General features: G+C 35.3%; 2 long non-coding RNA genes across 2 annotated transcripts in view; one reads left to right on the top strand and one right to left on the bottom strand.

Annotated features, from left to right (window-relative positions):
• LOC148215148 (uncharacterized) overlaps positions 1-15,764 on the bottom strand; it is a 33,757-nt gene extending 17,993 nt beyond the window's left edge. The window contains exon 1 of the long non-coding RNA XR_015796816.1: positions 15,638-15,764. This is a non-coding gene — a long non-coding RNA (uncharacterized LOC148215148). The remainder of the gene's footprint in view (positions 1-15,637) is intronic.
• A 75-nt stretch (positions 15,765-15,839) lies between these two features.
• The window catches only part of LOC148215147 (uncharacterized), a 72,964-nt gene continuing 71,502 nt past the window's right edge, over positions 15,840-17,301 (top strand). Inside the window, exon 1 of the long non-coding RNA XR_015796815.1 lies at positions 15,840-15,967. This is a non-coding gene — a long non-coding RNA (uncharacterized LOC148215147). The remainder of the gene's footprint in view (positions 15,968-17,301) is intronic.

Raw genomic sequence — 17,301 nt, 5'->3', positions numbered from 1 at the left:
GCACTAGGCTACAATTCTCTTTCAGATTTCATAACCTGAATTTAGACTACAGTTCTTGAATAAGAAAATATACTAAAATGCATATTTTGTTAGAAAATATCATAAATATAGATAGGAAATGTACTTTAGAGCTCTTTCAACATTTCAATATGCAGAAGATCATATGCACTAGTGACTTGCACACATTTTTCATTATATATCATCTTACCTGAAGAGGTTGATCTGTTTCCAGCTATGCCTGTATCATGGAAAGGTTTGTAATGCACAGTTGAGACAATATGAAGGAAGATTAATAAAGTGCTTGCTTACAAAGTACAGATACTGTATTATATTCAAGAACTTATAAAGGAAGGATGAACCTCATGAATCCTTCCTAGCTACTGCAAAAATTAGAATTGTTTACTTACAGTCTTTTTTCACCAAAATCATTGTCTTCCAAAAGGAAATTGTGAAGGGCAGGATGAAAAATTAAAGCCTGATATTGATAGAAACATGGTCAGGGAATACATACTTAGTTTGAATGAGTTTAAATCTCTAGGACTAATTTCATCCTATCATGCTGAAGGAAATAGATAATGATCTTTTGGAGCTTTGAAAAATCCTGGAAAACTGATGAAATGCCAGATGACTGGAGGAATGCATATGCTCCCGACCAGTCATTGACAAATAGAACAATGTGTGAAAGAAAATTTATCATACATTTGTTGATTTAGAGAAAGCATATGATAAAATAAATTGGCTTGAACTGTGGAGTTTTGCTGAATATGGAGTTGACATCTGGTTGCTGAATGTACAAATAGTAGTGATAGAATTAAATTTTGTGGAGAATAAATGGAATGCTGAATGAATAGTGCAAAATTTAGCAGGCAGGATGTGTGAAGATATTTAATGTATTTCTGGATAAATGTATAAAGAATGTGTTGTTATAAGTGTATTAATTTTGTGTTTACTGTTGTATGCAGACTATGCCAGGTTGTTGACTAAGAATTGAAAAGGAAAATGTGTGTATCTGGGTAGAATGTTAACTAAAGATGGTAAAATGGATGGGGGAATTTTAAGATGTGCAAATGGTGGTAGGAAACTTGTGCATAGTTGGTGGTCTTGTTGCAAGGAATGAGTGTTAAGAGCAACTGAAATAGCTGCATATAAGAGTATGCTTTTGCCCACTATATTATATGGAAGTGTGTCCAGAAAAATTGAAAAGTAAGTTGAATACAGTGTGAATGGGGTGCATAAGGGTATGTGTGGTAAAAAAATTAAAAAAGATAACAGGCAAGAATAAATGGGTCCTGAATGAATGTGAATTAAATACAAAAATTAGTGACCAGTACAAAAGAAGTATACTGACATAATTTGGTCATATAGATAAAATTAGTAAGAATTAAATTTCAGGATAAATATATGAATGAAGAGTAAATGGGTTGACATGCAGAGAAAGACAGAGAAAGTCATGGTTGGATGAATTTTAAGAGATTCTTAAAAACAGAGATGAAAAGTTTAAATAACAAAAATCAGTGTAGAAAATGCAAGGATGACTTATAAGGTTAGAACATTATGCAGTGAACATTATGGTGAATTGTTTGATGTAAAGTGCTGTCAATTTGGCTATATTTATTTTTAATTTTTTCTGATGTTATGCCTTTAATTTCTTTGGCTTAGTTTTTCTTACTCTGTTTTTATGCTTGTACAATGTTGCTCATCCCAGAAAGAAATCGTCTGATACATTGCAATGCGTTCACAGTGTAAAACTGTCTTTCTGACTCTGTTCTAAGAACCTAGTTTAAGAATATGTATTCACTGCTGTGAAAAGAAATAGAACTGAGTTTATATTACTGAAGGCCAGATGGTGATAAAAGGCCAAGTATCATAAGGATGTTGAACTTTCTCCATTCCTCTAATGTTCAGAATACTTGTGGGTATGGCTTCCCTTGATGAGAGTGACATGAAACTGCAGAGCTAAATACTTCTCATTAAGAGAAAGTCAGGTCAGCTGTTTAGAATGAACATAAAATCCACTGAACTATGTACTAAATAGGCAGAACTCTTGTTTTCATCAAAATGTTAGCTTATGAAGGCACACGTCTCCCAAGAGCTCGATTTTTAAAGGAATATAAAAATACTGTGTTTGATCAATAAAGGCAAGCTTCTCAGGCTTGATCCATAATCAGCAAAAATGCAGAACATTCAGAAAAGGGGGGGAGGGACTTATCATTCAAACGCCTATTTTCAGAACTGCCACCTACCCCCATTCTCTCCACTTTTGTTATTTTATTGGCACTGGGAAGTAGGAAGAAGATACTCTTGGTCCATTTTTATCTCTATTATAGCCCCTCAGCCCTTATTTTCTCACATCATCTGATGCTTGTAGAACATTTGAAAATCATCTGAATAATTTAATGTACTGGGTGTGCCAAATGGAAAAGAAGCAAAAAACAAAACAAAAAAGATAAGAATGTAGTATAATCAGTGTGAATGAAACAGGAAATGTATGCCATTTGTAAATTATAGGCTGACAAGTCAATATTTGTAATTAGTTTCTGGTCACCAATAGTCCCTTCTCTGCAATTGGGAGTGAAGGTTATAAACTACATGGTTTTCACTGACACAATCTTAAATGACATGTATGTAAATTAATCTCATATTAAAGAAACAGCCAGATTGTGAATTAGCTAGGATGAAGATCAAAGTTATGGAACAGTAGGATATTAATATCAAATTCTGGCTACCAATGCAGCAGCAGAAAGCCAGTCTATTTTTCATGTAGGGCTTATTTTATGTTATTTGTTTCTGCAGTTCATGCCCTGGAACTCAGTATTGCAAATGATTAAACCTGAACAATCTGCAGCTTTACAGTCAAAATGGATATTAATAAGAATGCACTTCTCTGAGAATAGAAATCATGTTGAAGTGCCCTTTCCTTCAGAGAGCTGGCCTACCGACTATTACACTCCATGGTCCACTTGGTGTTATATTGGAGATAAGAGAGATTATTATATCAAGCTCAAACTGGTAAAAATCCTTTTTATGGAACCTATGAAATGTCTTCATAAACAAAATCAAAACCAATCAATCAATCAATCAATCCAACAAATGGAAAAGACAATTAAATTCATATTTCAAAAATTCCAGGCAGAAAGGACTATGAGTACCTCACATTTAAACATTTGATTCAAAGTTGTGTTTCAGCCATGTTTGTGACAATTATTAAGGCTGCCACGTGTTCTATTTGGCAAGCTTCTCATCTCTAATAGCTTCTTAGATTTCTTTATCCTCCTCAGAGATGCCGTTATTTGTGCTTTATATAAAATGTACTGAAAGATTGTGCACGCAAAGACAATAATTTCTTCCTCTGGCAATACACCTGATCAATGGACCTTTTCTTTTGAAGGTCCACAAGGTATAATTTGTGAACTTGTTAATCTAACATTGTTTTCAACTTTAAATCTATTATGTATCTCCTTTGTAATGGTGACTAGTCCTAGCTGATGTAGTAGCATTTCCTAACAAATCTTGGTTAAAGATCTACTTTTTACTTCTATATCCTCTTTATTACATACTGTATTTGGTCTCATAAAATTAATTTTCAGGTGACTTTGCAGTCCCTCTCACTAGTCGAAACCATAACTCAGAAAGGTATCTACTAACAGTTCTCCACCAATCCTCCCAATTGGACTCAGTATTTCTATTAAAGTAAGGTTCTAGTCCTAAGTATCTTGATTAACATTTCTTCAGAGAGTAATTAAACTGCCTTTTGGCACTAGTGCTCAGGAAACAACTAATTATGTTGTCCAATGGAAAGTCTTTTTGATACTTTAAAAAATATCATATAGCAAAAGAAAAGTGGATGAAAAATTATACCATATTAACTCAAGTCTGTAAATCTTCATTTACACAGAATTTATCAACTGCTGGCATTTATCAGGCTGACTAATTTGAACTCTTAGCATACTTTCTTAAATATATGGCCTCCCTCAACTATTTTGCAGGGCTTGTTAGCAAGGGGCTTGAGCAAGGGAAATAAAACTGACTGGGAGGATGGTGGACGTTTGTGTTGATATTTGTGAAAATAGTCGGCCACTCAGCCAGGCTTCATAGGTAGCCCTCAGAAGTGAAAAGATCTTCCCCTCCTCTCCAATGTCTATTTCAGCCTTCTCTAAATGGTGCCCCCAGAGACTGGCTGGGAATTCTTTAAATTACATTCTTTTCTGAAAGATGTAAGGCTAAGAAAGGCTGATAAACACTGCTTCTGAGGTTTCAATGCCATACTTGAAGATATAAATGATTACGTCTGAAACTTTCAACTTTGCTATGGGCCTTTTTCCCAGTAGCTCCTTCAAGGAGAAGAACATTTAGGGCAGTTCTGTTGTTTCTACTCCCCAGTAGAAAAGGCAGCTATGTGACGTTTCTAAGTCTTGGAAACACTGAGAATAAGCAGGGAACACCATTACCCAATCATTGCTCCCTCCTGCTGACCCCTAATACAAAAATCTCCTCAATCCATTTCCTCACTTAAATAGAAAATAGTAAGTTGCTATCCTCCTGTGTTTTTAGTAAAGCTCTGTGTGGCTGTTGCAAAATTGGAGCTCTTGGTATGAAAAGAAAGTTGCCTTGCCATCAAAATGTCATTCTTTCTGTATATAAAATCCCACTGATAATAGCATGTGACTGTAATTTGACAGCCAGACACTGCTCCCAATTCTGCAACCACACAAGTAGGTTGCGTATAGAGTCTCTGAATCTGTAAGGGTCTGGACTGATCTGTACTTCCTGCCTACCTTAGCATGAGGAGGGCTACCTGTCACTTTGGAAGGGCAGGAACAGATTACAGTACATCATTCTCAGACTGCACTAGCCTGCTGGGAAGGGGACCTCAACCTCAGGTTTCTTGCTCCAAATCAAAAATAATCTCTCTCACACACACACACACACACCGTTGATGCAAGCAAGACAGCCTGGTCTATCTTCCATCTTATGCATGTCCCTCTGTTCCAACTGGTTGGTGTCTGGTGGTATATCAGGCATGGTCCCCTAGGCCAGGTTCTCTACCATGGATGCCCATTGTGCATCAGGCTGCTGGGGTGCCTGTCATGAAAAACCCGGCCTTTCTTTATTTTCCGCTAGTGAAATGGAGAAAAGCTGACCAACTTGGGTGGTTGTTTTGTTTTGTTGTATGAGTATATGGGTGGGTGGGTGAGTGAGTGAGTGAGTGAGTGAGTGAGTGAGTGAGTGAGTGAGTGCCTGGACAAGTCCCTGCAGTTTTCTTGGCAAGATTTCAGAAGTGGTTTGCCACTGCCTGCTTCCTAGGGGAGAGAGACTGACTGGCCCAAGGTCACCCAGCTGCCTTCATAGATAAGGCAGGACTAGAACTCATGGTGTCCCAGTTTCTAGCCTGATGCCTTAACCACTACACCAAACTGGCTCTCTTTGTTTTTGTTTTTGTTTTTTAAACTGGGTGATATTGGGGGAAAAATCAAGCTTTTATTCTGATACAAGTGACTGAAAGAAGTGTAAAACTGTCTGTGGGGTTTGTTAACAGTTTAAGCAGAGAAAATGTGACATGTTAATGTGTGAGCTGTTCCCCACCCCCCACCCACTATCTCTCTGTTTTTAACTGAGTGAAATTAACAAAAGTTCTGCCAAGTTTCTCCTTCTAAACCAAGTGGGAAGAAGTGTAAAACTGTTTTTGGTCCCTCCCCTCCCCTCCCCCCCACAAGTCTGCAAAAGACATGCTCAGAGAAAGGAAAGCAATTGGCTCTTGCTTTCTTGGCATAGGTGGGAAGTAAAAGAAATTAAAAAAAAGAGGGAAATCCACCAAGTGGAAGCTGTATTAACCACAATCTGGAAAAAAACACCTGATCATCAGCATGGGCAAAGTAAAGAAAGGATTTGAAATCCAGAAAATAACATCTTAGATTTGTTTCCAGCTAGTTTATACAACAGAGACAAGCAAATGAAGGCTGCAGTATGGAAAATCCTGGGAAAGGCTGGGGCGGGGGGTGCTAATGACTAGAACTATCAGATCTGAAATTGCAAAAATTCAAATGACAATAAGGTGACAATAAAAGAAACATAAAATATAAAAATACATAAAATAGATTTTTGCAGTTCAGATCTGGTAGTCCTAATAATAACGTGAGGCTGGTCAGTTTTTTACAGGGATTGTGAAACTAATTAAAAAGATTAAGTTTGCCAATCACTTTGCTTGAATTATAGCTGGCAGGAGACAAGGTGACACAAAGATTCCTGCAAATGTGGAAATGGCTAACCCCTAAGCTCCATATATCTACAACATTACACTGTAGATTAAATAGAATAAAATTTGCATGGTTACCAAGGAGACAGCATCATGGGGACTCAACAGTTCAGTGTTAATACCACATTGGTAGAAATGTAGCATGTAGATATGGCCTTAACAACATTACTGCCAAAGATTAAAAAAGACTTCAGACTATCTTTTTTTTTTTTTTTTGTCTCAAAAGTACAACCCAGCAACAGTATATTAATGCTTTCAACTAAAATACTTTAGAACAAATAGGTAGAGCTCAGGCCATAGTCTACAGCTACCAGATCTAGGCTACAAAATTATCCAGTTGGCCAGGATATGGCAATAAAGAGATCTTACTTAATCAAACACTTGGAGTCTAGATAAAGAAGATTTTTCAAGTCCATTTAAATTATTTATTAGGTAGAAGGGTCTAGAAACTTACAGTTGACTTTGCTTGGTCCAAATAACAGGGATTATTGGTATAGCCTAGCTATTCAATAAAATTAGAATTCAATTTAGGGTAGCTTTACTTGGAAGTTGAATATTGGCTTCTCTTTCTTTTTTTTAATTAGGAGTTATAAACCAGTCATTTATCTTTATGTCCTTACCAACACTATAAAATCTTTTAGACTGTAGTTTGCACATTTCATATATAGGTGTTAATAAATCTATACTGGAAGTTATCCATTAGAATTTATTGGGTAAATTACAGAGCATGTCTGAGCTATAGTGTTGGGCTAATTTAATATCTCCTTTATAAGGTGAAATGATGACACAAATGCATGTCACTTGAGGTAAATATAATCACAGCTTGCTTTACCATAAATAAAAACTCTATAAAAATCCCTTTCTTAGGAGAATAACAAAAGCACTGGCTTCTGAAACATCAGTCAAAAATGATTGCATTTCATTTTATATTATATTTTATTCTGTTAACCCAAGTTTTCTGACAAGGCAGATGGTTGTTGAACTGTTGGATTAAAACCAACACTCAGGAAAAGATAATCTTCACACAATAAGCAGCACTAGTCAATATCAATATTTATTATGCAGAGCTCAAACTTACATACATGGATACTCAGTAATGAGGCTCCCTTAATTCAGAAGTATTTCTCCCTAGGAAAATGTGAATATCCTTGATAGTATAGTAGTAGAGGTGGTGGTAGTGGTAGCAGCAGTAGTATGTATATATATTTCCATGTCATATGGGCTTCAGTTCAATTTATAGCAAAGTGTAATCCAGTGAGAAATGGGCAGTTACGAATGAACTGAGTTGGGGTATTGTTGCACTCAGACATCTCCCCACTCAAAATATGCCATTGAAAATGTTGAATGAGATGTCCTAAATACCTTTGTTGAAGTTATCTTTATCCATTGAAGCACATGCCTATTAAACAATTGAACATGCAGCAGAATATCAATATTGTTTTTAGTCAGTTAATAAAGAATCTACTGCACTAGGGCCAAAGACCTCTTGAGGTTTGTTTCTATTGACTATGAAACCTGATCAATGCCTCTATTGAAGTCTACAGAAACTTCCTGTCTCAGTAAGAATCACTACAAGAATGTCAGTTTATTGATCTTTCTTTTGGAAAAACATAATATGTTTATAATAGCACCTGCAACTGCGCAAAAATCTTCCTATTTTATGGCTTTTTCCCTACCAGAATACCAATATTCCATGTCTGAACCATTTATCTGCATCTGTAAATAAGCATTTTTCATATTGATCCTTAGTCTGTATTGTTATTTTACAATTCCTGCTGTTGTGCATGCCATATTTAATTGACAAAGGCTCTGTTCTAACATTATTTTTTTGTGTTCAGTCCAATACTGGTAGATCAATGATCAGCCTCTCCTTTTTCCTAGTATTTCCAATGAAATAAGTAAGGGGAGGGTCTCATCCTTACAGCAGGTTTGTCTACATGGGGAATCTTTCTATACAACAACAACAAATGTTTCCAAACCCTTCCAGACTCAGGGGTTCCAGCTTACATGGAAATCATATGCAAAGCAAAGTCCCCCACTGTAGATAATTAAGCTATAAGCATGGAAATCATCTCTTCACTTACTGTATATCATCAGTGTGACTAAAATAGAAGAAAAACTACTCACTACTCTTCCCATGTTGGACTGAAAAGACAAAGGTAATGCCTGGACACAGTTTCCATTTTAGAACTTTCCTACATTCAAAAGTGCAGTTTTCATGCCAATGGGAAATGCAGTTGCTTCTTTTCTGGAAATTACGCATTACTATTCATGACCTTATATTTCAAAAATTGGGCAATGGCTCATATTTAAAATTTTTGTAGGGAAAAGAACTAATTCAAGAGAGATGGAAGATTCTGAAATCTAGAACACTGAAGACACTATTAAAATTGAAGTTTAACTATACAGATCAGGTACTGTTGCTACATAGCAGCCATTCTAAAGAATTAAGACCAGCAGCATCTGCAGGGGGAGGATTAAAAAGTCAGAATGACAGAAGTGGCATCATGATGCAAGCCCTGCCATGAATTGCAGCACAGCGTGTGCCATCTTGCCTTTATTGATCTCCCCTTGCAGACACTGCTGGCTGAGACTCAAAAGGCACATGTACAAGAAAAGGAGGGATCTGAAATAAGGGAAGGAAATAATAGGGTACCCAAATATATAAGGATGATGTCAAGATAAGCCCTGGAATAAAATAAATCTTTTACAGGATATTAAAACAACAACAACAACAAAGCTTATTTCATTATGTTAAGAACAAAAAGGAGGAAGGGTTGGGTCCATTGAAGAGTTAACAAAAGGCAAGGTTACTTTTCTTTTTTTGCATCAGTCTTTTTCTAAACAGTAATCATGTCAAGCCCAACACAAGTAGAACAGATAATGCAAGAATTGCGTACCAGCATAGGTAGAATATAAAGTCTTATATTCATAAAAGTTGTATGTTTAGTTGTGAATAATAAAAGACATATGTGTAAGATAAAGGTGATCTAGCATGGCAGTAGTACACATGAAAAGGATCTAGGGTTCTTAGTAGATCACAAGCTAAATATGAGATGCAGTATTTTGTGGCTACTAAAATAATCTAGTGCAATTTTATGATGCATTAACAAAAATATATTGTGCAGCCATAGGAAGCAGACAATGTGCTCTTTCCTGTATTTAGCCCTACTGAAGTACTGTGACCATTTCTGGGCAGCGCAATTTATAAAGGGTATTGATAAACTAGACTTTATTCTCAGAAGTCAAATAGAACAAGAAGGGAGAAGGAACCTTGAAAACTGGTTACATTTAAAGAAAGAAAATAGAAATTAAAAAATTAAATTAAAAAAAATCACAGCAGGAGTTTTCAAATATCAAAGAGACAGGCAGGCAGCAGATTTTTGCTCCCAAATTAAGTTTAGAATTAGAGTGTGGAAATTACAAGGAAGTGTCACATAAATATGAGGAGAAACTTCTTAGCAGAGAAAGATGTTAGGTGTTAGAATGAAGAGTCTTGGAAGGTGGTAGATTTTCTTTTACTGGATATCCTTAAACAGGAGCTGGACAGCCCCTTGCCAGGAACATTGTAGAAACATCTGCATATTCAGCAGATTGTTAGACAAAATGATCTCTTTTCCAAGGTTTATTCAAGTCTTCTGTCATCTAGTGATTCTCTGACATTGTTGCTTCTTCAAGATATCTTCCCACAATAATAAACATGCAAATGAACTTCCAGTGTATAATATTAAAGGTACCTATAGCACAACAAACACTTTTCAGATCTTCTTTTGTAATGAAATTAAACTTTAGAATTGCTTTGAGAGCCCATATGAAGACAGCAGGCTCTACTTTACACCTTCTTTTAACACATATGATGGAGAGAAAGTCAGCAGATAATATTGAGTCAGGATAAAGAAGGACAGCTTCGTTTTCTATCTTAGCTTTATGATGAGAAAGAGATCAGGCCAAATAAAAAAAATCTATGATCAATTGTGTAATAAATCAGATGTAGTGTGATAGAATTGTATAAAGGAAGTTTCGGAGAGCAACGAAGTGTGAAAATAAAAGAGGCAGTGAAAAAATGTTTTGGAAGTGGGGAAAAGGGCTCAAAAAAGAACCACCAGCAGAAGAATAAAAAGTGGTGGAATTATTTGAAATGAAACTGAAGTGAAGGACTGTTTTAGAGAGTTGCATGGGATGAAAGTGACATGTTGAAGAGTAGAGCTGAAATGAATACTATATATGTTAGTGTCCAACACAAAAAGCAATGAAAAGAATAAATAAATGTTTAAACAATGGAAATATAAAAGATATAGAAGAAAGTAAGTGTAGAAGGTATAGAAGGGGTAATATTAACATAAGGATGTGGTTTGCTTATAAAGCAGATGTGCAGCTTATTTAACATGTGTGGAAGGACTGTGCCCATAACTGACAATTGGAAGAATGCTATTATTGTTCCCTTATACAAAAGGAAAAATTTTAAAAAGTGAATGCAAAAACTACAGGAGGATTAGTTAAATGTTTGACAAAATTCTGATTGAAAGGGAATGAAAGGTGACCGTGAACAATGCTGAGAAGTGCAGCATGGTTGGGGAGGGGCATGCAGACTATATATATATATGCAAATATATATATATATATATATATATATATATATATACACACACACACACACACACACACACACACAGTTATTCAGCAGGTCATTGAGAAAGTGTGGATGTGAGAAAGAAAGTTTAGTGCACATGTGTTGATTTAGAGAAAGTGTTGTAAATACTTTAATCATGGACTGTTTTACATGAATCTGGAGTTAGTTGCCAAATGTGATAAGAGAGTGATCAAGTGACAATATATGTGAGAATATATGGAGTATTTAGCAATGTTTCATCATTGAGCAGGGACTCATATAAGAATAGCCCTTAGTTTCTTTCATGCATTTATAGATAAATGTATAAGGGATGCTAGTGGTGATTTTAAAGCTATGTTGGTTGGGGATGACAATGTACATTTGTGCACAGATAATGCTAGGTTGTGAACCTGAATGATTTTTTAAATATAATTTTTATTAAGAATATCAATTACAATAGTAAAAACTAATACAAATTAAACTTAAAGAAAATAGAATGGGAAGAAAGAATAAAAAGTACAAGAAAGAAGAAAGAAGAAAGAAGAGAAAAGAAGAGAAAAGAAGAGAAAAGAAGAGAAAAGAAAAGATATAATAAAAGAAAAAAAAGAAGTGACTTCCAACCTTCATCACAAGTATACAAAAAATTAATTATTCTTCACCCCCTATAAGATTAAACAGATATCTCTTCGTCCCATATTCCATCTCTTTTCTATAAGCAAATCCAGAAAACATCAACTTTTCAATCCTGGTGTCAGCAAAAAGTCCAGAAAAAGTCCAGAACATTGCAAAAAATGTCTTATTTTAACCTTTAAGTAAGGTTGGTTAATCAAATAAGCCAACTTTATATTCCTTCCTTTTACTTCTAACAGTCTTAATCTTTAATTCAATCAAATATTGTCATAGGATTTGATTTCTCTTCAATTATTCTTTACCCAGTCGCACAGATTTCTTCAAGGCTTTAACAATTTCTTTTGTAGTTCCAATAATACAATATTTTCCAGATCATTCTCTTGGTTTATCGTTTCTATTTTCCTTTTAATTTTTAAAACTTTAGCCGGTTTCTTTTGTATCCAGTAAAGAATCCTTTTCCAAATCATTCTTTTGGCCTGTCATTTGCAGTTCCACATTCTGTACTTTATCTTGTCAGATAACATTTGTTCCACATCTGTCATTCCTTTATTAACATCCTTTAGATATACAGGCAGTCCTCACTTAAAAACCACAATAGGAACAGGAAAATTGGTTGTTAAGCAGGATGGTTGTTAAGCAAATCGGACGCAATTTTATGACTTTTTTGTGGTGGTGGTTAAGTGAATCACACAGTCATTAAGCAAATCAAGCAGTTTCCCATTTATTTTGCTTGCCAGAAGCTAGTTGGGAAGGTTGCAAATGGCAATCACGTGTTCTTGGGATGTTGCAACTCTCATAAGTGCGAGCTGGTTGCCAAGTGCCCGGATCATGATCACATGACTGTGGGGATGCTGGATGGTCATAACTTTGGGCACTGGTCATAAGTCACTTTAGTACCACTGTAACTTGAACAGTCACTAAACGAATGGTTGTTAAGTGAGGACTACCTGTAGTCTATCCATAGAAGCAGACATCGTTACTGACAGTGTTGATGTTGTAGTTACTAACTTCTGACACCATTCTTCAAAAATCTCTTTTGATATTTCTGATGTTATAATGTTTTGTGTTATTTTGTAAGTCCCAGTATTAACTGACATCAGCCTTGTATTTTTTTTCTCTTCTGCTTAAAATCTTTAGTCTTCTCTAGTGTCCAGTTTCTAAAATCATTACTTACCTTTTGTTTTGACTTGCAATAACCGGGATAGACAAAATAAGTCTGTTTCCCATGAGAAGTTGTTTATTTTTTATAGTTAATTCCAAAATCTTACAGTAAAAGTCAATATTCCAAATTTATCTGGGCTCCTTATCCATTTATAACTTTCTTAGATCAAAATCTTATTTACAGTAGCTTTTTGCTGTTTATTTCAAATTCTTTAAGTTCTTAAGCTTGTAATTTTTGTTCTTTGTTTATAGTTGAAGATAAACTCACCTGATGAAGACTTTCAAACTTGACATTCCAAAGGTGTCTAATAGTTTTAAGATGGTTAATAGGCAATTTCCAAAAGTGATTAGAAAGTGAGGCTTGCAAACATAGTGTCCTTTAAAAGTCTCCACCACAGTTGCAAGCAAGATGGATGATCCTGTCATCTCCTGGCACGCAAACCCACAGAAAGCCACCTGCTGCAGTCTTCTCACAAGGAGTAGCCATCTGGAGCACATGTGGCAGATCTCTCATCCTCTCCTTATCTGGAGAGGTTCCAAAGAACCTTGGTCATCGGCTCTGCTTTAGCACAACTGTCTTCAGTTCACCATACCTTCCCTGGAAGTCCTCATGAACCTGAATGATTTGTAATGAGACAGACTGTATGATGCAACAAGGAGTATGGATCAGAAAATTAACACATCAATGGCCAAATTTGTTGTACTTGTCAGAGCAAATGAGGTGAATGATTACAAATTATACATAAATGTAACACATTAGCACAAATAGATTAATTTGTGTATCTTGGCAAATGTTTATAAAGATGGGAATAGATGAAGAAATTTTAAGATTTACAAATGTTGGTAGGAATGTACAGAATTGTATGTTGTTTGTTGCAAGGAATGAATTTTTGTTAAAAGAAGTTTTAGCTTGCTATGTATAAGAGTGTACTTCTGAGTACTTTGTTAAATGGAACTGAGAGTTGAGTATATCAAAAGGCACAAAAGCTGAATTCAGTAGAATGGTTTGTGTCAGAAGTATGTTTAGTAACATATAAGGAAATGACTTCCCCCTTTATCACAAGTATAAACAATTTTAGGTGTAACTTATCACCTTCTCTTAAAATACAACAGTGAACTCTTCTTCCCATAGCCTATCTCTTATCTATAAACAAATCCATAAAACCTCATGATTTCAGTCCTGATGTCAGCAAAAGTCCATTAAGATAAAAACATATCTATTTTAATCTTGATCAAATAAACCAGCTTTATATTCCTTCTTTTTACTTCTAACAATCTTGATCTTTAGTCCCTTCAAATAATGTCCTAGAACTTGATTTCTTTTCCTTTTTCCTTTGTCCCTTCTCACAAAATTCTTCTCTGTGGAAAATCTCTGAAGATTGAATACATACAGTAGGATATATACAAAGGTGAGTAAATGAGTCAAGAAGAAGGAAAAGTCATAGTTGGATGGAATTGATGATATCTTTAAAAAGTGAGAATTTTAAACAACAAAAGGGGGTAGATGAATTGAGGATGGATGTGGTAGAAGCACAGACTGTTTGAAATGATAGAAAAGTATTGGCAGAAATAGAAACCAGATTTAGATAGTTCAGCTTTTTTCTTTACCTTTATCTCTTGGCATTAATTCCTTTTCACAACTTTTCTCTTTTTCTGTGTTGCTGACTTTAAAAGAGAATAGCTTAGTGGGTACGTATGTATGCAAACTGCTTTGAAATAAAGGTAACATTATTAGAGTAAAATAGAATAATGAAGTAAAAAAACAAAAATAGCTAAAAGAGAAATGAGTTGTAACGTGATAAAATCTATTATATTTTTAAGCTGCCTAATAATGATACTTCTTTAGAGAAATTGCAAAGTTACATAAAATAATAAAAATGATAAAATAGTAATTTTAAACAAATCTTGGAGGAGCAGAATATGAATAAATATAAAGCTCACAATCCCAATATAACGTGGGTACTTAAAAACAACTATAAAGATGTCTGAGAGAAGGAAAAAAAAATGTTTGAATGAGATACTGAAATAATATCATGATACTTCCCAAGTATCTCCTTGGAAACATCATCATCATCATTATTTTATCCTGCCTTTTTTGTTTAACTCAAGGTGGCAAACATACTTAATACTCCTGCTTCCTATTTTCCCCACAAAAACCCTGTAAGCTGGGTTGGGTTGAGAAAGAGTGACTGGTCCAAAGTCACCCAGCCAGCTTTTGTGCCTAAGGGAGGCCTTGAACTCACAGTTTTTTGGCTCCTAGGCCAGCACCCTGCATCAAAGTGTCTCTCCATTATTATAGAAGCTGTTCTCCCCCTTTGCAGTAGCCACCTAATTTCATTTAACGAGGCATCCAGATATATCAGGCTATGCAAATGAAACAATGTTGAACATACCCCAAACAGACGTGAAGTCTTATAAGTAATAAGTAAAAATATTTCAGTTGTTTGATAATAAGTAAATAATTTCCCCACAATTTAATCCTATACACATTGCTCAGAAATTCTCTCTCTCTCTTTCTCTCTCTCACTGCAATCTTAGCTGGATTTAAATAAAAAGTTGCTTGTAAGGCATATAAGTAATGCAGTAACAAAACAATCCTGTCCACATTTACTAAATTTAATTATTCTTACCCCCAACTAAGTGTATAATATATTGTATAGGACTACAGTCTAAAAGTTCTTTTATTAGTCAGAAGCCTTAGCTTTTCCCAATAACTGTAAGGACAGAAAATCTTATATGTGACTAGCTTACTCTCCAACATTAATAATACAAGTGTAGTTTCATATAGTTTATTCTGTTGTTAGATTGCCATGGACATGACTGTAAAATTATAAGTTTTAGTCTTGCAGTTCCTTTCTGAAGCAGCATTGTATAAGTGAACCCTCATCCTGGGCCAGTTACTAAACTTTAATAAGTTATTCTTCATCTTAAAAAGTACCATATTTTTCCAACTATAAGACGATACTTTTTTCTAAAATCCTTACCCTAAAAACTGAAGGGCGTCTTATTCAAGGAAGTCAGCCGAGAATCACAGTTGCAAAACTGCCAAACTTTGTTTCTGCAGAGAGGCTTCTTCCTATTGCTAGCCTCCAGTCACGAGTGAAATAGCTTGTCTCCCAAACAGACTTCCTCCAATCACGAGCCTGATGTAACTGATGTCAGCTGATGCTGAACAAACCAATTAGAGGAAGGCTGTTTGCACAGACAAGCTATCGGCAGTTTCACTCATGCTTGAATGTAATCAGTTGTGCAAAAGAGCCTGGAAATAGAGCTGCAGAGAGACAGTTTGGACCTCCTCCCACCGAGTGTATCAGGTAAATGTTAACTAATTACTAAATAAAAATGTGTTCTGCACTATCTTTAAAATACTGATTTTTTAATTTTGGGCTGGAAAAGTGGGGGGTGTCTTGTACATGGGGGCGTCTTATTGTTGGAAAAATACGGTAATTGTTATTCCTTGCTTCCATCTCTTATAACATACTATCCTAGCAGTCTGGGGTGGACTTCAAAATAGTATTCTGTGAAAATGGCTATAAAGTAAATTGGCTAAGAAGAAAAATATGCTGGAAGTAAATATCAACAGGAACAACATATGTGCAAAAACTGGTGGGAAATGAAAGGAGAAAAAATAGTTTAAAAGAGTTAATCAATATAAAGTTTGAGATGTTAAAAGACTGAACTGCATTTATTGCAGCAGCCAGATGATGAAGCTGAAGTAAATGGGCTTCCATATTACAAGTCTCCTTGAAAGATGTTTCTTTAGTGAAGGAGGAAAAGAGATGATGCCTCCTCTGAGATATAATAATAAACGTGTGAATTTGGGGTGAATTCCTATCATCTCTGTCTGAAAAAGAGTAGTACTAATCTTCATATAGAAGAAACGAAAGAAATCACAGAATAGTGTGTTTCATCTTACTTTCATTGCCAAATCTTACCATTATGGCTTACTGGGAGATTAGAATAGCCATGAAAAATTCAAAGACTGTTTTTTCATGACCTGTTCTACTCACTTTACTACATGTGGCCCATTAACTGAGGTTTCAGGCTTAATGTTCTAGATCATCTTAACTCAAATGCTATTCTTTAGACATGATGTTAGAGCATCTGGATTAACATTATCTAAGATGGCGGCCATTTCAAGTTCAAATGACATAGTAAGCTTGAACCCTTAGTTATATTTGTGTTTCAAGAGACTACAATAGTTCTTTATGCAAGCTTGGTAACCAAGGTTCTCATAATATCATATGAACGTTTATATGCATACAAATGAAAAAAAAACCAAAAGAAAGTGTAATTTCTTGACTATCTTACTCATGTAATATGGGAAGTTTTCAGTTATGCAATAGCTGCACTGGCTAGCTGCAGAATTGGGAGGCTGCACTGAGAAGCAAAGAGAGTAGAGAGATAGTTCAATAACATGGCAATATGAAATGCTAGCTGATTGTCCCACATTTAATCCCTGCTGTCTTCAAGTAAGGCTGGGAGAATTTTGGTTGGGAGTCCAGGAGAGCTGCTGCCAGTTTGTGCCAGTGAGATTGAATGAGGTAAATCAGTAGTATATTCCTAGAAAGCAGTTTTCTATCTTCCTAAGAACATGGGAGAGTTTATTGAACAAGCAAAGAATGAATTTGAAGTGGTGGCAAGAGAT

The sequence above is a fragment of the Python bivittatus genome, unplaced genomic scaffold (genome assembly GCF_059951505.1).
Source record: "Python bivittatus isolate LINGU-HERP-01145 unplaced genomic scaffold, Pbiv_v1 ctg000350_np1212, whole genome shotgun sequence".
NCBI lineage: Eukaryota > Metazoa > Chordata > Lepidosauria > Squamata > Pythonidae > Python > Python bivittatus.
This window is presented reverse-complemented; position numbering and strand designations above follow the sequence as displayed.